Source organism: Euleptes europaea, chromosome 1 (assembly GCF_029931775.1).
Source record: "Euleptes europaea isolate rEulEur1 chromosome 1, rEulEur1.hap1, whole genome shotgun sequence".
Lineage (NCBI taxonomy): Eukaryota > Metazoa > Chordata > Lepidosauria > Squamata > Sphaerodactylidae > Euleptes > Euleptes europaea.
In genome coordinates, this window is record NC_079312.1 from 40259423 (window position 1) to 40286869 (window position 27447).

The window sequence follows — 27447 nt, forward strand, 5'->3', positions numbered from 1 at the left end:
CTGACACCATACTGATGGTATTTTAGAATCAGGGACTTATTATGGAAAAGGTAATGCACCAACTGGAAGTCGTTCATGGTTTGGTTTACGCCAGATGCTTTTTTCCCCCCAGCCAATGGCAACCTTTTCATATGATATGCTGAAAGAGGTTCCCAACTGGGGGTGGAGCCAGGGGAAGGCAAAATTTGGGGAGGAGTTCAGCAGGGATATGATTCCATACAGTCTACCCTCAAAAGCTGCCATTTCCTCCAGAGGAACGGACTTCTGTTACCTGGAGATCAGCTCTAATTCCAGGAGGTCACCAGCCACCACCTATTTTCACATGACATAGAATAGAATCATAGAGTTGGAAGGGACTACCAGAGTCATCTAGTCCAACCCCCTCCACAACGCAGGAAATTCACAACTACCTCCCCCACACACCCCAGTGACCCCTACTCCATGCCCACAAGATGGCCAAGATGCCCGATCTCTCATGATGTGCCTAAGGTCATAGAATCAGCATTGCTGACAGATGGCCATCTAGCCTCTGCTTAAAAACCTCCAGGGAAGGAGCACTCCAATACTAATACTAATCATCTTGTTGGAAGTAACAACCTCAGAATTCAGGAAAAGGGCTCTGAAAGCAACTTGACCAAGGAAACCTAGAGTCAATCTGTAGGATTTCAGACCTTCCAGTAAGGGTAATTAAACACAGGCCCAACAGCATGGGTCTACAGCAGTGGTTCCCCAAGTGAGCAGTACAACCCCGGGGGCAGTGGGATTACCTTGGGGGGCAGTAAGAGGCAAGGGGGCAACAAGGGGTGCTAGAGGTGGGTCCTTTCAACTGTGCTGTTCATTAATTTACAATAGATCAAACTATGGCACCATGCTGGCAAATTTGGTGGAAACTATCAGAATTTTTTTCCAGACTTTGAAGAGCTGGTACCACTGGATCAAGTTCATCAGTTCTGTTGAATAAATTTCAACCAAAACGTTTTAATTTGATTTTGAATAGGTGCAATTAATTGTTACTATTTTGAAATTTTATCGTTCTTATCTTCTTTAGTGTGTCATGCAAACCCCAATTTTGTATGATGATTTTTATAGGATAGTGTAGGGGGCACGGGGGTTGAGTTTGTGGAACCAAGGGAGCGGAGGCCCGAAACGTTTGGGAACCCCTACAGCATCCATGCTTGGGATAGAGCTGCTAATGGGCATGCAGAGTCGTGCTGTGCGCTGAAAATTTTGCAAAGGAAAATGCACTCCTCAATTTTCACACTGAATAATGTATAGAAAATATAAGGACACATATCCTATTCTACCCAGCCCCCCCCCTGTACTTTTTAAACAAAATGTGCTACAGCTGTGAGATGCATAATGCATTTTGCAGAAAGTTGAGAAAATGTTGATCACAGCATAAAAGTCTCTCTCGCAGCCACTGTATTATGTTTATTGGCGGGCTGTGCATTTCCATGGAAGTGCCTCAGACCTAAGTAATAGCACTGAAAAAGCTCCATTGGGCAACAGATGCACTGCAGATCTGAGAAATAAACAAGGAGAGAACATCACAGTATCCTTTTGTGTTCCAAAAGATCAATCTGCACCATCTTCTGGTAAATGCTTTCAAGGATTAGTCAGCAAAATATTAAAATGAGGGAGTGAGAGAAAGATATTGTTATCTACCGGAAGACTAATTTTAGTTAAGCTGGTTACTTGCTAATGGTCTCAAGATGGCTGGTTTGGCAGGTCATTAATGGAAATGAATTGCTCTTCTAGTGGCTGTGGATCTCTCTCTAGTTTTGAGAAATATCCAGTTAGTGGGAAAGGCACAAAAAAGACTGCAGCCATTTCCAGGTTGAATTTAGAAACAATTAAAATAGAGACAGGGAATGTTAAAAGCAGATGGAAATGGATCTCTTCAGGAATTTCATCAAGTACTGCCATTTTGAGTTCTGTTTTAAGATTTTGATTGCTTCCAATGGGCTGATTGTCTATTTGTAAATAAAATAAATCCTGCCAAAAAAAAAAAAAAAAAAACCCACATTGGTTCATTCTGATGGCATGACAAAGTAGTTGGGAAACCACGGTTTTATCAAGCCCCAGTTACCAGTGATATCCAAATACAGATGGGTTCAACTAACTGGGGTTGTTTGGTCAGAGTCAAACTATGGCTACAGTTTGTGGGCATATATTTGAATATCACAACAAACTAAGGTTAGATTGAAGACTTCTTAAATGAGGAAGGAGGATCTCAGACCCCTGCATGAATGGAAGGGGCTGAGGGAGCATGGAGGCCCAAGAATACAACATTCATATAACAAACAAAATGTGGTCTTGTCCAAATCCAGCATACTTTGTACTAATTGTGGTTTGTTGTGATTTCTGAATTCATAAACCACAGTTTGTTGAGTAGCACTGCTGCCTGTCCATAGAACTAGAACGGTGCCACACCTTCTGGGAGGTGAAACAGAGGTTACACATGAAGTGGAATATTTGGTTCTTGTAGGTTATCCGGGCTGTGTGACCGTGGTCTTGGTATTTTCTTTCCTGACGTTTCACCAGCAATGTGTGAAATCCAAAGCTAATCTGCATGGCTATCGTGGACTGTAATCTTTGTTAGTCTGGAGGTTTTCAGGACAGGAAGCCAAGCCTTATTCATTCTTAAACTCTCTTCTTTTCTGTTAAAGTTGTGCTGATGTTTATGAATTTCAATGGCTTCTCTGTGTAATCTGACAATTGGTAGAATTGTCCAGTCTTTCAGTGTCTTGGAATAAGACCCTGTGTCCTATTTGTGTCAGTCCATTAACAGATCACTTCAGGATACAATGGTTTCATATTAACATACCACACCCTCATTAGCAAATTATCTTGATACTTACAGGACAATGATTAGCACATTACCTTTGATACTTTTTGCAGGACAATGATTCAGCTCAAACCCACCCCTTTCTGACTATATATTACTCTTCCTACACACTTGACACTGAGAGACACTGTCCTTCAGTGTTACTCCTCTGAAGATGCCTGCCACAGCTGCTGGCGAAACGTCAGGAAAGAAAATACCAAGACCACGGTCACACAGCCCGGATAACCCACAAGAACCAATGAACTCTGACCGTGAAAGCCTTCAACAATATTTTGAAGTGGAATTTGCTAGTCACACCTGACTGAACAAACCATGGTTTAAAAAGCTAACAGCTTATCATGTTTTCTGAATGCAGCCTGTAAATCCCTAATATACCCCCTTACCCAAGGAAACGAAATCCTGGGATGTCTCACCTATGAGAGATATAGGGAGCAAATTATGATATTATTGTACTTACAAGGTTGAGAACCTAAGCCAATATCCATTGAAACTGCATGGGGGAAATGGCACTGAGTTTCAGACAAGGAATCTTTCACAATTATAGCTCAATTGTATTCTCATATATTTCCTATTTTTCAGTTTTAGATTATTTTTTGTCATCTTGTACAGACTGTTAACTGATTTCATGTATTCATTATACACTGAGAATCAAGGTGGATTACACAGTATAAGTGACTCCATTCTACTGGATGAGGCATCCTAAACAATGTAACGGGATTAGGATTGCAGAAATACAGTCCCTTTTTAATTATAGCCAGTCCCTTTTTATTTATCCATGATTTTCATTTGCACTTTTATCAGCTCACAGCAGCAGTCTGTTGAACACATGAAGCTGCCTTATACTGAATCAGACCCTTGGACCATCAAAGTCAGTATTGTCTACTCAGACCAGCAGCGGCTCTCCAGGGTCTCAGGCAGGGGTCGTTCACATCACCTACTTGCCTAGTCCCTTTAACTGGAGATGCTGGGGATTGTACCTGGGATCTTCTGCATGCCAAGCAGATGCTCTACAAAATGAGCCACAGCCCCTCCCTGTTTCCACAAGCATATATGTGGGAAGGAAGAAAATACCAGCAAATAATGATTTGTGAGGTCTCCTCCCCTGTTTGCAGATTTGCTGTTGCTGGGAGAATAAAGCAGCTGTGTGCAGTACACAAGTTGGATGTTGGTGTGCTGATGACCAGAACTCTGGGATAATCTTAATTCAGCCATTTCTCCTCCCCCCTCTCCCCCCCCCCGCAAGGAAATAAGGACTCCCTTGATAGATCCCATTTAGGCAGACTTCTCTAAAGCCATTGCTCTTGGTTTGCTTTCAGAGGACACTGAAATGCTTAAGGCTACGAGATGTGTGCCATTTGATTGATTCATTGCTCAGTAGTTCTTTCCCCACTCCCTACCAGTGCCATACCTACATGCGTCTTTTGCTATGAACACAGATATGTACTTTGATCACTGAGCGGCGGGGGGATTTATGGCAGATATTGGGCGAAATTGAAACAACTTGCATTGAAAGCTAAAGTGCAGATAAATAACAGCAACGTGGACAATGAGCTTCACCACGGAGCTGAGCGCTGGAAGAGGACAGCTAAGTTCACACATCAGTCAGAAAGCTTTCCAAACAACTCTCTGTAGAGAATAATGAGGGTTTTCTGGTTGGAGAAACTAAGAAAAGGAGAACTGCAGCAGAAGACTGGTATACAGGGAAGTGCCAAAGTGGGAAAAGCAAGATACTGATGGCCAGGTCACCTAGGCTATATGGTAACAGATGGTTAGTCTTGACACAGAAACTTTCAGCGATAAGCAAAAAGAGGGTGGCCCAGAGAACCATGGGAAAAGATAACAAACAAAGGCTCATAATTATGAGTGAAGCCATGTGAAGAAAACTTTTGCTTGACTTAAACCTCTCCTATTGTGTTCCTATGTGTTTCACTCATCGATGAAGATCAGTACTCTTATGGAACGATCTGTAGATGCAGCATGTGGAAACATACGAAGCGGCCATATACTGAATCATACATCTGTCAAGTCAGTCTTGTCTACTCAGACTGGCAGCAGCTCCCCAGGGTCTCAGGGATCCTTTAATGGAAGTGCTGGAGATTAAACCTGGGATGCAGCTTACCTCTTAGAGAGCCAGCGTGGTGTAGTGGTTAAAAACAGTGGGCTCTAATCTGGAGAACTGGGTTTGATTCCCCGCTCCTCCACATGAGCAGCAGACTCTAATCTGGTGAACTGGGTTGGTTTCTTCACTCCTGTACATGAAGCATGCTGGGTGACTTGGGCCAGTCACACTTCTCTCCGAACTCTCTCAGCCCCACCTACCTCACAAGGTGTCTGTTGTGGGGAGAGGAAGAGAAGGCGATTTTAAGCCAGTTTGAGTTTCCTTAAAGGCAGAGAAAATCAGGGTATAAAAACCAACTCCTCTTCTTCCTCCGTAGTTAACCTGTTGTGATCAAGGCAGATTCTGTTATCATAGCTCCCCCCCTTCGACTTTGGTAGGTTTTTCACATTCTATGTAAAACTGTATTCAATGACTTCATATTGATTTATGACAAACAATTCTATTTCAGGGGGGTATAAACCACTGTTATCTTCCACTTGAGCTCTAGTCCAAGCCAAATCCAGTCAAGCAAGCACTTGCCGCTATGTTAGCTGAGATTTTTGGTCCATTCTATGTAGCATATGGTGACTGTGATGCCACAACGCCTCCTCTTGTGATATCACCATTCCTCCTACAAGGAAGCCCAGGCCAGAAAGTCCCATCACAATGAGATACAAGGCTTTCTTTAGTACACAGTGTCAGCAATGAAGTTTTCCAATACAAGCTTATTTTGTGATATCCTGTGTCAGTAAAGGCTGCTGTTGAGAGAGCCAGGGTTGTGTAGTGGTTAAGAGTGGTGGTTTGGAGCAGTGGTGTAGCGGTTAAGAGAAGTGGTTTGGAGCAATGGTTAAAAGCAGTGGTGTAGTGGTTAAGAGCAGTGGTTTCGAGCAGCGGACTCTGATCTGGAGAACCGGGTTTGATTCCCCACTCCTCCACATGAGCGGCGGAGGCTGATCTGGTGAACTGGATTTGTTTCCCACTCCTACATACAAAGCCAGCTGGGTGACCTTGGGCTAGTCACAGCTCTCTCAGCCCCACATACCTCACAGGGTGTATGTTGTGGGAAGGGGAAGGGAAAGGTGATTGTAAGCTGATTTGATTCTTCCTTAAGTAGTAGAGAACATCATATATAAAAACCAACTCTTCTTCTAAAACGGCTTTTAAGTCCCTTCCACGCCATACAATGCCAGCCATGCGGGATATTCACCTCTCTACATGCCCATGTTAAGATGCCTTGAGGATGTAATCCTGAGTCTGCCGCAGAAAACCCATCCATTTAGTGGACAAACTAAGTGCCAATTCCAGTAACATATTCTCACTGCTCTGCCCTGAGGCAAAGCTTGTCGCAAAGAATGGACGGGGAAGAAGGCCAGCATGCTGCCTTTTCTGCACACTTCACATCCAACCTTTCCCTGAATGACACAAACCTCCATTTTCATCTTCTGAATGGCACAGCTTACTGCAGAAGGATAGAGCCGCTCATGAATAGTCTCACAGTATCTTGTAATCAATGAGCCCCAACTCAGGAAGCCACTGCAGCCAAGAAGTAGGTGTGAAGAATTTGTTTAAAAGAGAAGATCACAGCAAGGGAATTCCATAAGATATCAGGTAAGCTATTACAGAGGGAACTACAAAGAGAGAGAGGGAAAGATGATCACTAAAAATTCACACTCTGAAGAACAAAGTCCTATGGGTCTCACTTATGAAAATTGTCAGGAATGCGCAGTTTCCTCATGGTTAACCTCTTACATGCTGCTACTCCCCAGAAGTCTAAACGTTTAATACACATTCATCCACTGCAGTCCAATACGGCAAAGCCCACAAAGGGGAATCTGTTCTGATTATAACAAAGAAAGATATTCCTAGTGAGTTTTATTTATTTTTTGCAATTTTAGGGTTAGGATCAGACATATTTTTTGTTCATCATCATCATCATAAGAGGAGCTGGTTTTTATATGCCGATTTTCTCTCCCACTTAAGGAAGAACCAAACTGGTTTACAATCACCTTCCCTTCTCCTCCCCTCAAGACACCTGTGAGGTAGGTAAGGCTGAGAGAGCTCTAAGAGCTGTGACTAGCCGGTATGATTCTTCCTTAAATGGTAGAGTGGATTAAGAAGAGTCGGAACTGAATGGACTTCCAGTGCAATCCTAAACAGACTCACACCCTTCTAAGCCTTCAGTGGATGATGTCAGTTGGTTACTAACAGTTGTACCAATCCATGTGAGTTTGTAATGTCTAAAAGGGGACAGTTGTGGAAGTTCTGGGTTGTGGGTGTGGAAGCTGTGACTAGTGAGGGAATTCAAGAAGAGGAATTGGAAGAAGAAGAGTTGGTTTTTATATGCTGACTTTCTCTACCACTTAAGGAAGAATCAAACCGGCTTACAATCACCTTCCCTTCCCCTCCCCACAACAGACACCCTGTGAGGTAGGTGGGACTGAGAGAGCTCTAAGAGCTGTGACTAGCCCAAGGTCACCCATATGGTTTCATGTGTTGGAGTGGGGAAACAAATCCAGTTCACCAGATTAGCATCCACCACTCATGTGGAGAAGTGAGGAATCAAGCCCAGTTCTCTAGATCAGAGTCCACCACTCCAAACCACCACTCTTAACCACTACACCATGCTGGCTCTCTATAAGCCCTTATAACTCTATAAGCCCTTATAACTCTTCTAACCCTAAATGAAAACTAATAGTCTTGGTTTCTATCCACAGTCCCTTAATCTGTCCCAACTTCCCAAGAACTGTAGTACTGCAACAAGTATTTGTGATGTTGTTTTTGGTAGAGAAAAAGTGGGAGGAACATCTTGGTCAGCCGTAGCATCTTGCTGAGCATTTGTTTTCCTTTCCTGTTTCAGGTACTATAAACCTTGGATGTGGTTAGAAGCCCCCCTTTGGTGCAAGCCAATGAGCAAGAGACAAGGGCTCTTGGCCTTTTGCCTCCTAGACTGTGGTTTGTAACTGAACAACTGTGGTTTGTAACTGAACAACAGACAGACCAAGATGTAGTTTGTTGTTTTATGCTGTTCTTTCATAAGTAGAGAAAGATAGCCAAAAGACTAGCCTGTGTATGTGAAAAATCACTTAATAAACAATTGTGGTTTCTAGAAAGCATGCTTAGACATCTTTTTGACTCATCAATTCCAACAGTGCTTCTTATTTTTCATGCACTGGACACAACCATCTTCATTCCAACACCCTACCCAGGCTGCAAAGAAGGTGTCTGCTTAGAGCCAGGAGAGTATCAGATCTCTACCACGTATCTCCCACATATCAGAAGGTATCTTCTTCAGATACCTTCAGAAGAAGTGACCAGTGACTCACGAAAGCTCATACCCTATCAGAAATTTTATTGGTCTTTAAGGTGCTACTTGACTCTTCCTTTTTTCTGCTGCTACAGACAGACTAACCCGGCTGCCCATCGTGACTTCCCTATTTGTCAGGCTGAAAAAAAAGTCTGTGTCTTGCTTAGCTAGACTGGGTTACTTCCACTGGGAAACAGTGACTTCCCTGGACAAGTACCTTATACTCAAGATAATACATGAGAAGAGGACAAGATAATACATGAGAAGTGGATTAATAAGAGTCAGAACTGAATGGACTTCCAGTGCAATCCTAAACAGAGTCACACCCTTGTAAGCCTTCAGTTGGTTAATAACAGTTGTAACAATCCATGTGAGTTTGTAATGTCTGGAAGGGGACAGTTGTGGAAGTTCTGGGTTGTGAGTGTGGAAGCTGTGACTAGTGAGGGAATTAAAAAATTTAAAAGCAAGAGAACAGTCCATCAGCAAAGCTGATTCTATGACCTTAGGCAGTTCATGAGAGGGAGGGCATCTTGGCCATCTTCTGGGCATGGAGTAGAGGTCACTGGAGGTGTGGGAGGGAGTTAGTTGTGAACTTCCTGTATTGTGCAGGGGGTTGGACTAGATGACCCTGGTGGTCCCTTCCAACTCTGATTCTATGATTCTAATTAGACTAGGAGAACATTTCCAATACGACATTTTTTTTTAATGTACAAGTTTATATTATAGGTGGAAAACAAATTCCAACCCACTTGACTAGCTTTCATCCTGAAAGTGACACACCGAGGAAACAACCCGCATCTTACAAGCAATTTATTGGTGTGGAATCGTCAGGGTGCAATAAAATGAGAAAATGTATTTGAAACCAAGGTGTGCAACCTCCAGCTCTGGTAATGAGAGACTCAAGAAGTTAACTAAATCAAAACGGTGACCTTTCATATGTGCGGGAGCAGGGAAATGCTGACAAAGCCGGAGTAGGTTGTAGAGAACACTAAATTTTTTGGTGGGTATCAAAGGTCACATAGGCATGGAGATTAAAGTCCCCTGGAAATAAACAGTGTAGGTGACCTCAGATCAGATACTAGTTGGAAGGCTTTTGCCCCGGAAAAGAGCACAGCAGTGAATTGGAGTGGTCAATAAATCAAAACGGGTTTGACAGAAGTGGGTGCTCCAAACATGCAACACCGAAACATACAAGGTGAAAGAAAGGTGGGTGAGGAATGCCCCGAAACAAAGAAGAAGATGGATCGCAGAATAAATAAGGTCAGCTAAATTTTAACATGGATATACACACGTCCTTCATCAAATGCTAGAAATGCATTTAGTCCAAAGATACGTGTCTTGTACAAGTTGCATCCATTCTTGCACTGCTTCATGAAGTTAATTCTCAGAGTTTCCGTTTGATTTAATTTTAATGGATAGAAGTTGTTATCATTAAGCAGTTCCGCTCATTAGTTCTAGAAGAAGAGGGTTTGAAGCTGAAGCTTATCTATGCTGCACTCCGCCCAAGCAAAAGATGGTCTCTGCCTCTATACGTATTCAGATATATTAATGGTTCAGAAAAAGCAGCAACTCTGAAAACTGGTACTGGGGTTTGCCCTTGGATGAAATTACACTCTAGTAAAAGGGAACACATGTGAACACATGAAGTTATCTTGCACTGAATCGGACCCTTGGTCCATCAAAGTCAGTATTGTCTCTCCACTGTCTCAGTTAGAGGTCTTTCGTATCACCTACTACCAGATCTTTTACAGTGGAAATGCCAGAAACTGAACCTGGGACACATGCAGTTTTGAAGCCTAGGGAGAATTCAACCCAAAACAGAAAGTGCAGGGAATCCGAATGCCCTCCACCATGAAAATCTGCAGTGCTGTTTTCAACAGAATCACAGCCTTCAAAGGCCTTTGACTCCAATAGACTTAGAAGGCTGTGACTCTGCTTAGGATGGCACTGTTACAGAGGAATCCACAAGGGGTGGGCTGAAAGGGGATAGGAGCCGGAGTGACCCTTGCCCCAGCTTTAGTGCCGGTTGCACCGGCTAAACTGGCACTAACGCCAGCACAGAGCTAGTTATGCTGGCACCGGGGAGCTGAGCAGCTGCATCATGCTTGGGTGCCGAAGCAGCCACAGCAGGAGCATATCTCCATTGCAAGGATACCACAGGGGGCTTTCTGGGGCGGAGCTGACTTTAGTCAGATTCCTAAGCCCTCTCACCCTGGGAATGCCCCCTTTGGCAGGCGCAAACTTGTGCCTGCAAAACTTATGGCGTAGCCCCGTGGAACTCTATGGAGGAGGAGAGAAACTCCTCTATGGAGGAGTTTCACGGGCTTATGGGGAAATCATTTTTTATTTCCTTCTGTACCGCTGCAAGCCGCTCAGGAGGTGGAGCGGCTACGTCGTCCCCGGGCTCTCCCTAATCACCACCGCCCCGGTCAGGATTGTTCTCTCGGCCACCTAAGCCATGCTTCGCTACAAACTGAGATAGTTTGGTTTAATAACAATCCTCAATTCATCCTGATGATGTTGGGTCTTCCAAGAAAGATATAATTTGAAAAATGTGGCTCAGTCGCTCACTCAGGTATGTGCAAAAATCCAGTTTTACATGTGATGTTGGTGGATAGGAAGATCCTGTCTCTGTGATAATCTGTGCACCCTGCACTTGTGTAAACTGGGCTTTCAGCTTCTATGTGTGGAACAAAAAGAAGGAGGAGGAGGAGGAGGAGGGAGGAGGAAGAGGAGTTTTTATACCCCACTTTTCTCTACCTTTAAGGAGTCTCAGTGAAGAGCCCTGTGGTGCACAGAGGTAAGCTGCAGTACTGCAGTCCAAGCTCTGCTCATGATCTCAAGTTTGATCCCAACGGAAGTTGGTTTCAGGTAACTGGCTCAAGGTTGAGTCAGCCTTCCATCCTTCCGAGGTCGGTAAAATGAGTACATCACCCCATGGGTCAGGAATGACCCGGTGCTTGCACAGGGGACCTTTACCTTTAAAGAGTTTTAAAGTGGCTTACCATCCCCTTCTCTTCCCCCCTCAAAACAGACACCTGTGAAGCAGGTGGGGCTGAGAGAATTTGGAGAGAACTGTGACTGGCCCAAGGTCACCCAGCAGGCTTCATGTGGAGGAGTGAGGAATCGAACCCGGTTCTCCAGATTAGAGTCCACCACTCTTAACCACTACACCACGCTGGCACCACAGAGACTTAGATCTAAGGCATGCTAATGCTGCCGGCATAGGGGCTCAGTCTGAGCAAGATGTTGGCTGCATGTAATATCATGTAGGTAAGTTCTTCTTGCCAGCCATTGTCATGTTTAAATTGGACCCAGGAGAAGTGGACCAAATGCTTCCCGGGCCAGGGCACAATTGTGCTCATCTCCACCACAAAAGCAAAAAATTCCTGGAATAATTACTTTTGAACAAAACACATTTTGTCGAGCTATATATTGAAGCAGTATCACAACAGGATGGTATAACAAAGTTCATAGAATTTCACCTCTTCTAAGGGGCGCCCATGCATATGTGGCAGCCATCCTGCGCATTCCAAACAAAACTGCACTCAATCGAGATCAACACTTGTGAAGCTAACTGCAGGTGAGCCTACAAATTAATCCTTGGTTTCTAGGGTTGCCAACCTCCAGGTACTAGCTCTCTCCTGCTATTTCAACTGATCTCCAGCTGATAGAGATCAGTTCACCTGGAGAAAATGACTGCTTTGGCAATTGGACTCTATGGTACTGAAGTCCCTCCCCTCCCCAAACCTCGCCCTCCTCAGGCTCCGCCCCAAAAACCTCCAGCTGGTGGCGAAGACGGACCTGGCAACCTTATTGGTTTCTCAAGAGGAACTCTGGCAACAGGTTCGCCTTCCTCATTTGTCAACAAACAGGTGATAATTTCTAAACTCCTTTCGTAGAATTGCAAAAGCAGATGGCGGCTGAATAAGAGCAATCTACATGGTCTAGCAACAGGAAAAAGACACTTTAATATGAGAGGCATGCATTAAAATCTGAGATGATTGGATTGTCGTGAGATGTTTCAAGCAATCAGGCTAGCTAATGTCCTGGGCTGGAGGCCATCAACTGCTTCTTAGCTAGTCATTAATCCTCTGGAAAACCCCTCTGCACTGAAAATGCTGCTTAATTACATTCCGAGTTCGATTCATTTTATAACAGGCCTTAGAATTCCTTTTACAGTTATTTGGGGCTTATTCAGATGAAACCGATGAGAACGGTTTCCCAGTCATTTGAGATCCGTTGGTGATACGGGCAATAATGATGCACAAAGACTGAAACGGCACAATTGCATTTTTAATTCTGAAAAAAGCACTTCTAAAATGTTTATAGCGTTTCTGCGTCGGCTACACAGCTATCCAAAGCCTGGATACTTCTACTGTTTTTTCCATGCAGTGCAGGGATACAAGCATACATGTGGGTAAGGATACAATCCAGTGTGAGTGCTGCACTAGGATCTGGGAGATCCAGGTTCAAATCCCCACTCTGCCATGGAAGCTCGCTAGATGACCTTGGTTCAGTCATTCTCTCTCAGCCAAACCTACCTCACTAGGTTGCTAGTGAGAACAGTGTTGTAAGGTGCTTAGGGTTGCCACCCTCCAGATACTAGCTTGAGATCTCCTGGGATTACAACTGATCTCCAGACGACAGAGATCAGTTCACCTGCAGAAAAGGGCCGCTTTGGAAGGTGGATTCTATGGCATTATACACCATTGACGTCCCCTCCCCAAACCCCACCCTCCTTAGGCTCCGCCTCCAAAATCTCCAGGTATTTCCCAACCCAGAGCTGGTAACCCAAAAGTGGTCCAGGTCCCTATTGTACAGTAAAAAGGATTTAAATATCCAAATAAATAATAAATATAAAACATACAAAAGAAGCTTTTGTAATGTTATTTTTTTGAATTATGGCCTCAAAAATGTATCTCGCATTGTAAAAACTATGGAATCCCCATCTGCAGCCATGAATCAAAAGAAGTTATATAAAATCAACAGAACTGTAACACAAGCATTTTTGTGTGTGTGCAGGTCTCCATTAGCATATACATTGTGGTGCCTACACTGCAACTTTAAAAGGTGATGAAAATTCTCCAGTCTTGCAGGGTTCCAGACCAGTGGAGAAGGACTTGATCAGATGCTGTCAAAGGTTATGATAAGCAGTTCATCTTTGGGGTAAAGTACAGCCATGCTTCTTTCCTTCCTACACTCCATTCACTTATGCCACTTCTCTGCCTGCAGTGTACATTCAGGTGGATTAAAATACGCAGTAATTTTTTTTAATGGAAGGGGGTGTATTTGTCATGCAAACATTGACTGTTTTAGCATACAGCTGCACCAACCTTCCACAACACTTTTATGACATGGGGGAGGGACTGTGGCTCAGTGGAAGAGCATCTGCTTGGCGTGCAGAAGGTCCTAGGTTCAATCCCCGGCATCTCCAGTTAAAGGGACTAGGCAAATAGGTGATGTGAAAGACCTCTGCCTGAGACCCTGGAGAGCCATGAAGAGGAGCTGTGGCTCAGCGGTAGAGCCTCTGCTTGGCATGCAGAAGGTCCCAGGTTCAATCCCCGGCATCTCCAGTTAAAGGGACTAGGCAAGTAGGAGATGTGAAAGACCTTGCCTGAGACCCTGGAGAGCCATGAAGAAGAGCTTGGCTCAGCGGTAGAGCCTCTGCTTGGCATGCAGAAGGTCCCAGGTTCAATCCCCGGCATCTCCAGTTAAAGGGACTAGGCAAGGAGGTGACGTGAAAGACCTCTGCCTGAGACCCTGGAGAGCCATGAAGAGGAACTGTGGCTCAGCGGTAGAGCGTCTGCTTGGCATGCAGAAGATCCCAGGTTCAATCCAGGTTCAACCTGGAGGTTGGCAAACATAGGGAAATGGCAAGGAGTTTGAGGGGGGAGGTATCAGAACACCAACACTGATCCCAGCAGTGAAGTGCAAGAGGCTTTGTGGGTGGTTGGAAGGGGAACTCACAACATGGGTCTATCAGGCCTAAGGTGGGAGATCTGTGGGGGACATGGTTACTGGAAGGAGTTTGGCTCAGCAACCAGTGGGAGTCTGGGGGGTGGGGACATTGGGAGCTGTCAATGTCAGCATGACATCACTTCCAGGGAAATCCCAGAAGTGATGTCAGTCCTCTCTAGGAATTGCCGGAAACGATGGTAAAATCGTAACGTTTTTGGTCATTCGTAGAACACTCATTTCCAAGTCTTCCACAGAAGTGGCATAACACTGTTGGCTCAATGGTGACTTTTAAACATTTCTCCAACCACTGCTGGCAGCAAGTGGAGAAGGTTTCCATCAGAAGGTCTCCCTTTGCAACAGGAGGCATGGCAACCTTAATCAGGCCCCACGCTTTACACCCCAATGCTAATGGGCTCTGAAAAGCCCTAGAATAAAGACAAATTACATGTAACTCTGGGAATCCACAACCAGACACTCAGGCAGGTAGTTTAGATGCAGACAGCAGTCAGTGGGAATGAGGCAGCTATGGACTGGGGCTGTGGCAGTCATTGCCAAAACTCTTTCCATAATCAAATATGCCCCCTTGGGGTTGCTTTAAGTCCCAAGAGGCAAAAAAGAAGAAGAAAAAAGACAGGCACAATACAAGTACATGTCTTTTTTCCCCTATTGAGGCTTAAAGCCATCCACAGAGGCATTTCCAATTGGCACTGATCCTTAACCTTCTTCAACAGCATTACAGCACCAAAACACAACCCACAAACATCCTGAAGCAGCTTTCTGGGGTGCCAGCCACGGATCCCAAGCATCACATGTACTGTAGCTCCTAAAAGTTCACAAATAAGTGACACAATGTTCAATGGACCCCATACCTTTTGATGTGACATTTTGCATTTTTAATCTGAATTCAATCTGCAATGCAAACGTTTCTTCTCCAGTGTTCAGAAATAAAGAGGCTGAGACATACTAGCTCGGTTTGAATTCTTTTCCATTTTGACAGCAGTGAAATATGGCACCTGTCAAATACTAACTGCTAGTGCCAAGTCGCCAAATAGTAAATACCACTGCGCACCAGGTACCAAATACGCACATATGCTTACATGCCAAAAATCAAATACTGTGAAGTGTCAAATATTAAGGTCTATAAAGTCAGATTTTATATTGTATTTATATGCCACTTCAAGGATTTTCAAAGAGGTTTACATATTTTCTTTATAAAGTAAAACAGAACAATAATATTTATAAACGATACAGGTGTTTTACTGGCTTATGCTGTATTAATAATAATAAATCTGAATCTGAATAATAAAATTGGGAGGAAGGGGATCTTCAGTTGGAGCTTTAATGGATGGGTGGCTGTTTGTCACCTGCCCTCCCTCTAAAGGTCTCAGAGATGGTCATATGAGACCCAAGTATAAGCTAAAGCAAATACCATAGGATATAAAATATTCATTCGGATTTATTTTACTTCATTTATACCCTGTCTTTTCTCCCAGTGGGGACCCAAAGCAGCTTACAATGTTCTCTTCTCCATTATATCCTCACAACAACCCTGTGAGGTAGGTTAGGCTGAGACTGTATGACATACCCAAGATCACCCCATGACAAGTGGCGTTTCGAACCTGTGTCTTCCAGATCCTGGTCTGACACTCTAACCGCTACATCAACATCAGCCATTCTGAAACTTCTGAATATGCAGAGAATTTTTAGTGATACCGAATTCTCGGAAAAGTATTTCGGGGAGACTTTTCGGAAGCAAATATGTTTCAGTTATAGTTTTATACCACCCATCAATAATGAATAATGGGTTCTAGCAACACATGGCATCTTTGGGAGAGACTATGGCTCACTTTCAGAACATCTGCCTTGTATCCAGAAGGTGCCAGGTTCAATCCCTGACATCTATAGTGCTAAAAGATTTCAGATAGCACATGCTGGCAAAGACGTTTCTCCATCTCAGATGCTAAATAATCCCTGTCAGACACTTCAGAGCTAGATGGTCAAATGGTTTGACTCTGTATAAGACAACTTGTTCTTAAAATAAAACAGATGATTTTTTTTCAAGTTCACAAGAAAACAACCCTATTGGCGAAGGCTTTCACGGTCATTGGTTCTTGTAGGTTATCCGGGCTGTGTAACCGTGGTCTTGGTATTTTCTTTCCTGATGTTTTGCCAGCAGCTGTGGCAGGCATCTTCAGAGGAGTAACACTGAAGGACAGTGTCTCTCAGTGTCAAGTGTCAAGTGTCAAGTGTCTTCCTACACACTTGACACTGAGAGACACTGTCCTTCAGTGTTACTCCTCTGAAGATGCCGGCCACAGCTGCTGGCAAAACATCAGGAAAGAAAATACCAAGACCACGGTTACACAGCCCGGATAACCTACAAGAACCAACCCTATTGGCCTTTCGTCTGAAAATTCTTCCTAGAACGTTTTTAATTCTGTTAGTAAAAGAGAGAAGGTATGTGCCTCATATACACTTGGCTACCTACCTCTATATATTTATTCTTCAATTGTCACCGGAGCAAGTTCATATAAACCGATCTTTACCAGAGAAAGAGAGACAGAGACAAAGATAGAGATCTCAATATTCAACATCAACATTAATTAGAAAATTTGGCACCAACTGGAAGATAGAATCATAGAATCGGAAGGGACCACCAGGGTCATCTAGTCCAACCCCTTGAACAATGCAGGAAATTCACAATTACCTCCCCCCACCACACCCCCGGTGACTCCCCTACTCCCTGCCCAGAAGATGGCAGAAAAAAATACCCGTACAAGATCCCTGCCCAATCTTGCCTGGAGGAAAATTGCTTCCTGACCCCAAAGTGGTGATCTACATTACCCAAGGCATGTAAGAAAGGGCCATGAGAGCCAAGCACTGATGCAACCCTTCCTGCCCTCCTCTCATAATTTGCATAAGTTCACAGAATCAGCATTGCTGACAGATGACCATCTAGCCTTTGCTTAAAACCTTACAAAGAAGGAGAGCCCACCACCTCCCGAGGAAGCCTGTTCAACTGTCAGAAAGTTCTTCCTAATGTTTAGCCAGAAACTTTTTTGATTTAATTTCAACCCATTGGTTCTGGTCAGACCTTCTGGGACAACAGAAAACAACTCTGCACCATCCTCTATATGACAGCCCTTCAAGTACTTGAAGATGGTTATCATATCACCTCTCAGTCATCTCCTCTCCAGGCTTAACTTACCCAGCTCCTTCAACCTTTCCTCACAGGACTTGGTCTCCAGACCTCTCACTATCTTTGTTGCCCTTCTCTGGACATATTCCAGCTTGTCAATATCCTTCTTAAACTGTGGTACTCAAAACTGAACTCAATACTCTAGGTGAGTTCTATCCAGAGAAGAGTAAAGCGATACCATCACTTCACATGATCTGGGCATGATTCTTCTGTTGATACAGCCCAAAACTGCATTTCCCTTTTTAGCTATTTAGAAGCTTTTTAGAATTTAGAAGCTTGGTAAAGACAACAACTATAGATTTAAAAATGTTGAAGGAGATGCAGTAGGTAATATGATGGATTGGATCCAGCCTACTTTTCATCCGCTGAAAAAGGAATGTGGGTCCCCTTTGACCACTCACACAAAAAATGCTACACCAGGGGTCAAGGGACCTGCATGGACAAAAGAAATATGGGATGGGATCTATGGTAAAGAAAGAAATTGGGCAGCACTGGGTTCAGCAGACATTCATTCCATTATCTGTGGGAAAAGTCCAGTCATCCAATTAAAATTGGCATTCTCCTGACAAGTCATTCCCCCCCACCATATTCATTTAAAAGTTTTTTTCCTTGTTTTGTCTCATTAGGAAAATAATCAGTTCCTGTTAATGTGACAGAAACGCTTCTCAAATCCAAAAGAATCTTCAGGCCACAAAAGTTTTTTTCTAGAATGCCTTTACATTGTATTTATGCCATTTATGAAATTCATTTAAATTAACACTCTACCTAAAGCAGGGATGGGGAACCTCAGGCCCGGGGGCCGTATGGGCCCCCAGGACATTTTTGTGGCCCTCGGGAGCTCTGTGGCCCTGTTGCGGAGGAACGACGCAGCGCGGGCCCTCCCCAAGGGTGTTCCTGGGGCCGTGGCTTGCAGGGGCGCTGTGGTACTCTTTGGATCTCCTCTAGCCGACTGTTGGTCAGCGAGAGGAGAGGGACATTTCCCCAAAGTCTGCCCCTACAGCCGCGGTGTCGAGGAATGCCACGGCACACTTAAAAAACCCCTCTAGCAGCCTGGCAGCTGTTAAGCGGCGAGGGGGAGAAGAGGCCCGCGGCTCCCGGCGGCAGAATATGCACGTGGGAGCTAATCGGGCTTTGGGGGGCCTTTTGAGGACTCTGGGGGGGAAGGCGTGGAGATTGGGGCTCAGTCATACAGGGCTGCGTGCGCTGCCAGGTGTGGCCAGGGGAGGCAGGGAGGCTGGACCCTGGTTGCGTGGGCCAGCGCGTGGGGGTGTGTATGTGTGTGGGGGGAAGGCTTTTCTCTCTTTTCTTCCACTTTTTCTGTCACTCTCCTTTCTCTCTCTCTCTTTCTCCCTCTTTTTCTATCTCTTTCTTTGTATGGCCCCCGAATGATGTTATAAATGTGCAAATGGCCCTTGGCAGGAAAAAGGTTCCCCACCACTGACCTAAAGGTAGCCTAATGAGAAGATGAAAAGTAATAAAAATAATAGTAACCATTGCTCTGGTCCAGTGGTTACCAAAGTGGGCAGTACCACCCCCTGAGGGGACAGTGGGATTACCTAGGGGGGCACTAAGAGGCAAGGGGGCAGCAGGGGGGTGCTAGAGGTGGGCCCCTTTAGCTGGGATCTTCACTAATTTACAATAGATCAAGCTATGGCACCATGCTGGCAAAGTGGGTGGAAACTATCCGGATTTTTCCCCGATTTTGAAGAGCAGGTACCACTGGATCATGGTCATCAGTTTTGTTGAATAAATTTCCACTAAAAAGTTTTAATTTGATTTTGAATAGATGTGCAATTAATTGTTACTGTTTTGAAATTGTATTGTTATTATCTTCTTTAGTGAGTCATGCAAACCCCTGCTTTGAATAATGCTTTTTATAGGGTAGGATAGGGGGTGCTGGGGTTGAGTTTGTGGAACCAAGGGGGTGGTGGCCCGAAATGTTTGGGAACCACTGCTCTAGTCTAAGTAGACCCCAAAAAGAAGGGAGAAAAAACAGATAAAACTGGAGCCAAACTTCTTGGGGCCAAACTTGCCAAATTTCTAAAGCTTCAATCCTCAGAAAACTTTACTGGGAATATTTCCCATTGAACAGCATGAGACTTACTTCCAAGACTTGCTTAAGATTTCTACCCAGGTCTCCTAGCACCACTATTAAGGTTCAAGAGATAAGCTTTGAAATCGCAGTTATCTACTCTCTATTACTATAGATTTGTCTTCAGAATTCTCAGAATGATGATCTCTTAACTTGGGTCTGGGTATGATCTGAAGGTACCTAACAGCTTTGCTAAAACTGAGCAGATCTGGTGGGTGTCTGAACCCTAGGTATTCCGCCTTGATTTTCATAATATAAGAAAAATGGGAAATAAAAGCAATAAATAAAGTATCTAAACTATCACCCAGATTCTCTTTGCACCTCCCATCCTTGGGACCAAGCCAACTGAGAGATAGAACATTTGTCTTGAGTATTAGGACAGCAGAAGTTGCTGAATAGTCCAGCTACAGGAAGAACATTGCTAGGATCTAGGATCTGCTTGCTGGCATGTTGGTCATTTTACCAATCTGCAAGCTAGATGGAGCAGCACAAGATTCAGGACAGGGGTCTCCAGTAGGGAGCTTGTGTCCTTCCAGGCCTGTTGGTCCTTCCAGGCCTGTTGGCCTGTGTCTCCCCAGAAGATCCAGGTAAAGATAGAAAAAGATCTGCTCTAAGCCTTTTTTAAAAAGAAGGCTTTCATTTCACAGGATGGTTCTCTGTGTTGTTAGTGGATAGCTTCGTTTCTGGTGCTCTTTCTAGTCCACGTTATGTTTCTAGGACAGAACAAAACTTGGTAACATGCTGGGTTGGGAGAATAACTTGGGATACTTCTCATTACTCATTAGTAGCTCTCACCAAGGAAACGGACTTCTGACCTAGGATCAAAGGAATAAGTGGTGGAGAAGTGCAGTCTTGGAGAGGAAGGAACACAGAGAACTGAGGATTAGTGTCCGATATATCTTCTATCAGTGCCTCCTAACCATCAGACTCCAGAAATCTAAGTATCATCGTCTCCTCCAAGTCTATCCAATCTACTTCCCCCTACCTTCTGGTAAGTCACACATTCAACAGACAACAGTTTACAAAACATGGTACCCTGTGTGTCTGTGTAAATATATTTTGTATATAAGAAAATAAAGCTCTTGTGTTCCCATCTTCAGGCTTGCTGCTCCAGCAAAGCAGTGCCTAAAATGGGGTGCCGCAACCAGTGAGACGCAGCAATATCACAAACTTGTTACATTAAAAAGGTAAAGGTAGTCCCCGGCAAGAACCGGGTCTTTCCTGACCCATGGGGTGACGTCACATCCCGACGTTTACTAGGCAGACTATGTTTACGGAGTGGTTTGCCAGTGCCTTCCCCAGTCATCTTCCCTTTACCCCCAGCAAGCTGGGTACTCGTTTTACCGACCTCGGAAGGAGGGAAGGCTGAGTCAACCTTGAGCCAGCTACCTGAAACTGACTCCCGTCGGGATCAAACTCAGGTCGTGAGCAGAGCTTTGGACTGCAGTACTGCAGCTTAACACTCTGCGCCACGGGGCTCCATGTTACATTACCCTGGCTGAAACACTGAGTTAGATCCAGCCCGGCTTTTCATATCATCCTGCCCTATTCCTCTCCTTATTACAGCCCCAGTTCCACATCACTTGTGTCAATGCAGGTCCCATAATCCTCAGCATAGCATTTTTTGGTGGTCAAGGGGGGACCCAACATTCCTTTTTTGCCACCTAAAAAGATGGGTAAATCCAGCCCATTATGTCAGTGCTGCAGTTAGGTATGCCATGAAATGTTTAGGTCTTTGTATGTCACAAAGTAATAAAAAAAAGTATTGCTTGTTACACAAGTAGAAATGTAATAAAATATATAGGTTATTTTTATTTTTCACAATTTAGAAACAGAACAAAAATATGTGGGGGACGGGGTTCCTATTAAGATTTCAAGACCCATATTTCAATAACCGAAGTGTGTGTGTGTTTGTGTGTATAACAAACAAACCTCAACAGTTTAAAAATGCTGACAGCAATAATAGTTTCGTCAAGCCTTTTTATCCAATTTGTCATCATATATACATATTGCCTTAAAACCTCTATATTTCCATATTGTTTACCAACTTGTTTATGTTGCATAGACATGGAAAGAATGTCTGATATATCCCTGTTGTTTTGATGATTTGAAAACAACCAACAATGAAGAGAAAAGCATGTGGAAGATCCAATTTTCTTCTCTGCCTTCCACCCCCAAGCTTGGATTCCGGTGGAAGGTGTGAGATTAAAAACTGTTCATTTTATTTCATTTTTTAAAAATATAAAATATGGTAAAGGAAATAAATAGTGCTGTTTTGATAAGAAAGGTTCTAGTCAGTACGAGGCATTTTTTCCTACCTTGTGATATCAGTGGCAGATCAGCAGACGGCCTGGGGTTATCATAAATATGCAAGCTCCTAGAAAACGGTCTTATGTGAAGAGTGCCCAAAAAATGCTAACACAAAAATGGCTGACTTGGATGTAGGAAAAGAAGATACTTTGCTTAGCTTAACTTGATACTTTGCTTAGCTTAACTTTAAACAATCCCGTTGGGCAGTTCTAACTAGACGTTTTTATGTAGCGGAATTTAGGAAGAGAATAGAGAGTGAGAAAGATGCTATGTGGATTCTGGCACCAAAAGGAATTGTAAAACTGTAGTTAACGCTCCATGCATTCAATTACTCATATGAGAAGAGATCCAGGCAGGGGTGTGCAACAATTTGTAGGGGGGTATTTTTCGGGTTTATTAGACCCGGAAAATTTTGGGAAAATCCATAAAATTCTGAATACATTTCGGCTCCCCCCCCCAAAAAAATGCGGCTTAATAAACCCCACAAATAAGAGGCACAGAACTGAAAGCTGGGCTCAGAGTGAGCCCAGCCTTTAGTTCAGCATCCCTGCCACAGCCAAACCCCACACAGAGTTCAGCTGCGGAGGGGAAGAACGGAAGAATGCTCTCTCTCCCAGCTGGGAGAGAGGACAGCCTACAGTTTAGCATCACCACAAGTTGTGAAGTCCTGGACTTCAGAGCAGGCTGCAGCCTTCAGCTTTGCATCCTACTGGCTCTGAAACCAGCGACAGACCCAGCCAGCAGCAGGTAAGGGGGGAGGGGAAGAGGGAGGGAGTTTCAAAAATGGCAGCGGGGCCAAAGGAACCCCGAATAATGCCAAATAAATTCAGCATTATTTGGGGATCTGCTTTTTGGCTCTCTTTAACTGTCACCATTTTTTGGTACAAAACCCCCGAAATACCAAAAACGTTTTTTTTTGGAGGCGGGGGCCTGGGTTCGGCATATCAATATGCACACCCCGAGACCCAGGGTTTTCAGGTAAAGGTTGGCACATAGATTCCTACTTGTTAGCCCTTCTCAGTTCTATTCTTCTTGTGGCTGTGGAGGGAAGGAGGGTACAGATGGAAAAAAATTCTCAAGCAGATGGAAATATTATCTTTAAAAAGGAAAGCTTGGCTTTGCCTGACAGTGTACATTCCATATGGAAAACTCCAACCCATCACTGACAAGTGAACCTGTACATAATGCATGCTTACAAACACAGTGTTGTCATGGTCATATTTTATACCTAAACTTACCTTTGGAGGCTGGTGAAAGCCTACGCCGGCGCAGGGGCCCACAGCACTGCTGTCCGGGCAATGCATGCCAGCGTTTGTGGCCCCAGGGCCGGCGTGCAGGGCTGGACACCGGTCTCCGGCCGCTGCCGTGGCAGCACTGGGTCAGAACACCGATGGAGCCTGCCAACAGCATCCGTATGCCGGCAAAGACCGTGGCAGTGTCCCAGGAGGCATTCCTGGGGTGTCCCAGGAGGTGTTCCCGGTGTGTCCTGGCCCTGGCCAGGGGGCGGGGCCGCCGTTAGGCAGCTTCCTGAGCCATTATGGCTTGGGAACACCCCCTTTTTTGCCTGAGATACGCCACTTTTTAGGTGAGGGTTGCACTGATTTTTTGTGCCGGGCGAAGGTTGCGCCGGGCCGAAACCTCCTTAGGAGGCAGCGCCGCTGCGTTGCCTCGTATGCCCAGCGCAGGCATTCCGGTCAGGAATGCACGGTAAGTATACACTGACAAACACAGTATGTGAAGTTGCTCTATGGAACCAGTTCCAGAGCTGACTATCTCTCTGTGCTGGCATTAGAGATTGGCCAGAAGGAACTGTCTAAATACTGAACAAGAACTATCTAGAACCCTATACAAATCACCAATATGCATTTCATTCCCCACGACTACATTACAGTCGAGCTGATAACGGGCTTTGGGCATGGATCATATCTGCCAAGCACCAAATGTCTTCAATGGAAATTTCAGATTCTCTACAAAGAATTAGTTCGCCGGCATGGTCTTTAAAATATGAAGCCTCCTGATGGTCTGTCGTCAAATTACTGCATTCTCACAGCAATCATTTGAATAAGTACCTCAGACATTCCCTCCTTCCTTCATTTGCAGCACCGATGTGTCAGAAGCAAGTGAGTCTGTACAGGTGCAGCTCTTTGCCCACAGGCTAGTCAAGTTATATCCGTTTCAGTTTCTTCGGCTGCATCCTTTAATGTCAGTTTTTACTCTAATGCATTCGAAGAGTGCAGAAATAAAATGTGAATTGTCACTAAACAAGAAAAAGCAGAGAATCTACTGAGCAATTGCCTCCGGTTCCTGTTCCGCAGTGACATGTCGGGAAATAAGAGTGAGCTGAGTTGCAGTATCTACAAAACTATTTTCAGTACCACCACGAGTCCCAGCTGACTGATCGTAGACCAGCTCCATGAGAAATATGTACGCAGGGCCATAACTGGGGGGGAGGGAGGGCAGCCGCCACCCCATGGCATGCAGAGAGGGCAGAAGAACTGTCTCTCCTACCCGGCCCGCTCTTCCTGTAGGAAAGGCAGTTCTGCTGCCCTCTCTGCATGCCATGGGGTGGCGGCTGCCCTCCCTCCCCCCCAGTTATGGCCCTGCTTACATATTTCTCATGGAGCTGGTCTACGATCAGTCAGCTGGGACTCGCGGTGGTACAAGCTACGGCCTTGTATGAAGGTCGGTTACCATACTGCCCAAAAGGTCAGTGCAGGAAAGAATGTGGTGCCGGGGTCATGTCAGGGGGTGAGGTAGAATTTGTTTCCTAAATCCTGTCCTTTGCCACTGCAATGTTCTGGAAAGTCATATGATTGCTGACAGGCTTTTAAAGGGAATGGAAACATCAGCCCATCAAAAATGGAGGTAGAAAGGCAAAGGTAGGAGAATCCTTTTCTTCCGTTCGAGTAAAAACTCACACAAGGAAATGAGCACATTTCAGTTCCATCAAAACTCTTTATCACACTGAACGTTAAGCAAAACACACGAAGGAGGAGGGAACAGATGTTGTTGAGCATGACAGAAAGCTGAAAGTCTGCAGCTTGTAATAATTTAGAATGGAATGGAGAAGGTATTATGTAGGCTTAATTAAGCTCTATGTGGTGCAAAAATATCTCCGGCTGCACCAAACGCTACAAATTCTAGTGCGGTACTTGTGTCAAAGACACCTTTGATGAAACAATTTTCAGGGCAATCCAAAGGACACTTAAGTGAGGGTAAGGCCCACTGAATCACAATGAACGTACATCTGAGTAGGGTTGCTAGGCTGTGCCAGGAAACTGGCAGGCGGTTTGAGGGCAGGGACATGGAGGGGGTGACCTTGCATGTGCCATTACGTCACTTCCAGGGAAAACCTGGAAGTGACATAGGATAGCTCTAGGAATCACTGGAAATTATGGTAAAGGGTTTCTGGAGATTTTTACAGCTACCCTCCACCACTTCCAGGTTTCTCCCAGAAATGACATAATGGTGGTGGCAGGCATCAAGAGCTGGGGGCTGGTGATCTCCCACCCTGACCAGGGAACTGGCAAGCCTTCTTCTGAGTTGACCTGCTTAGAATTGCTCCCATATGTTTTCACAGGCTGCTCAGGTCTGCTTTGTCAGATACATGATGTGAATTCTCAGCGGCAGGAAGAGTGGTGGCTTTCCCTTGGCAGACACAAAGCCACCAGTGACTGCCTCTACCATAAATTAGAACACAGGGGGTCTCTTTCAAGGCAGAGAGCCAAAGTCAAGGAAAAAACATGGTATTCCTTATATTGGCAGAAGTGGAGTCATTTTAAGAGACAGTAGGAATACAACAATAGTTAGAGGGCAAAAGAAAGGCAGCCAAATCATTCACATTGAGATTGGAAGAGTAATCCTGGCTCTTTGGCACATGTGTGTAATGTACTTGGCACCAGTGAATCCTGGAACCAAATTATAGTTCTCCATCAGTCTGTTAAAGGTAATTCACAAAGTAACGCATTCCTGGTTTAGACTGAGGCCATGTGTGATGGATACAGGGTTAAACTCTGAGACTTGGTAACTTTCAGCCAATGCCAGCAAGCAGTAGGTGGAGCCTGGAAAGCTGACACGCTTCTCTTTGGAGGGAGAGAAGAGATCTTGAGCAGATAGCTCTGAGCTCCTGAACTTTTTTAAGTGAGGAGGGTTTCCTTTTCCTCTCCCCCAGTAGAAATGGAAAGGCTTAGAGGCTGAAGCTGAATTTAAAAGGATGAATAAAGATGATGTTTATTATTTACAGAAAGGTTGTAAGATTGTTGGCTAGTCTTCTAGAGAGGCACAAAGCTTAAATGGTTGCAGGCAGTTCAAAATCTTAGATGGTTTCAGGAATAGTTCTTAGTTCTAAGTTCAGTTTCTTCAGGATACTTTGGGCACTTTCACACAGCCCAAATAATGCACTTTCAATCCACTTTCACTGCACCTTAATGATTGCCAGTTCACACAGTAAAATCCACCTTCAAAGTGCATTGAATGTGGATTGAAAGTGCATTATTTGGGCTGTGTGAAAGTGCCCTCAGTAATATCTGTGTGTGTAAACTGCCCTCAAGTCGCAGAGAACTTATGGCGACCCCTTTTGGGGTTTTCATGGCAAAAGACTAACAGAGGTGGTTTGCCAGTGCCTTCCTCTGCACAGCAACCCTGGTATTCCTTGGTGGTCTCCCATCCAAATACTAACCAGGGCTGACCCTGCTTAGCTTCCGAGATCTGACGAGATCAGGCTGTACCATGCTGCTTCCCCTCGCCTCAGTAATATACTTAGATGTTATTCAAAAATATTCACAGACTCAAAATACTTGGTATAGACCCAGACTAACCTAGCACACAAAAGTACCAGAGAGTGGAGGTTCATCCACAACCTTTCCCACTTCTTAGATTTGCCCACCTCCTGGGGAAACACATATCTCTTCCCCAAAACACTGAGTTAGGAGTCTCCCTGTTTCAGAAGTCACCTCCCACCAAGTGACTGAAGAAAGGGCTATCAACACACTGCCACAATCTTCCCCTTGTCACTACTCAGGTCTGGTCCTAAACAAGCTAGGTAGTATTTGAACAAGTTTTTTCAGAATCTCTCCACACCACCACACCATGTACAAAGGAAAAGGGGGATTTAATGCTTCAATCCCCACTTGGTTTTACCAGACTTTCCATGCTATTGTTACCAGTTTTGAAGGGAGGGAAGACAGGATTTTAAAAGGACACTTACTCTATAAAGTTGCTAATAATGTTGCAGGGAACCCTGTTTCAGTTAGCAAAGCCAAGTGAGGGTTAAGGGTTGGATTCCCTCTTCATTTCCTGCGTGGCCCCAATCTGAATGATGTGTGCAATTTATCCTTATCAGATGAAATGGAGATCTATGATCTTTACCATGGCTGCTTTGGCTCTGAGTTGGTTAAGCTTCCAATTTCATCAGTTTACTTCTACTAGATGTGTACAGTACTAGCACAGTACCTCTGAGGGTTGATCTCTAATAGCCTCTGATCAGAGTTGTACATACAAAGCCCGAGATTCAATCCCTGGAATCTTCCCTTCAAAGATAGATGTTGCAATGAAAAAGACATTCAGCTGAGACCCTATCGTATGTGTTTACCAGCAATGAGCACTTTCATCAGTTATTCAGGCCACATGCACACAC

General features: G+C 44.6%; 1 protein-coding gene across 1 annotated transcript in view; it reads right to left on the reverse strand.

The window, feature by feature from the left end:
• The window catches only part of LOC130475010 (chemokine-like protein TAFA-4), a 124895-nt gene that overhangs the window by 59597 nt on the left and 37851 nt on the right, over positions 1-27447 (reverse strand). The window lies entirely within an intron of this gene.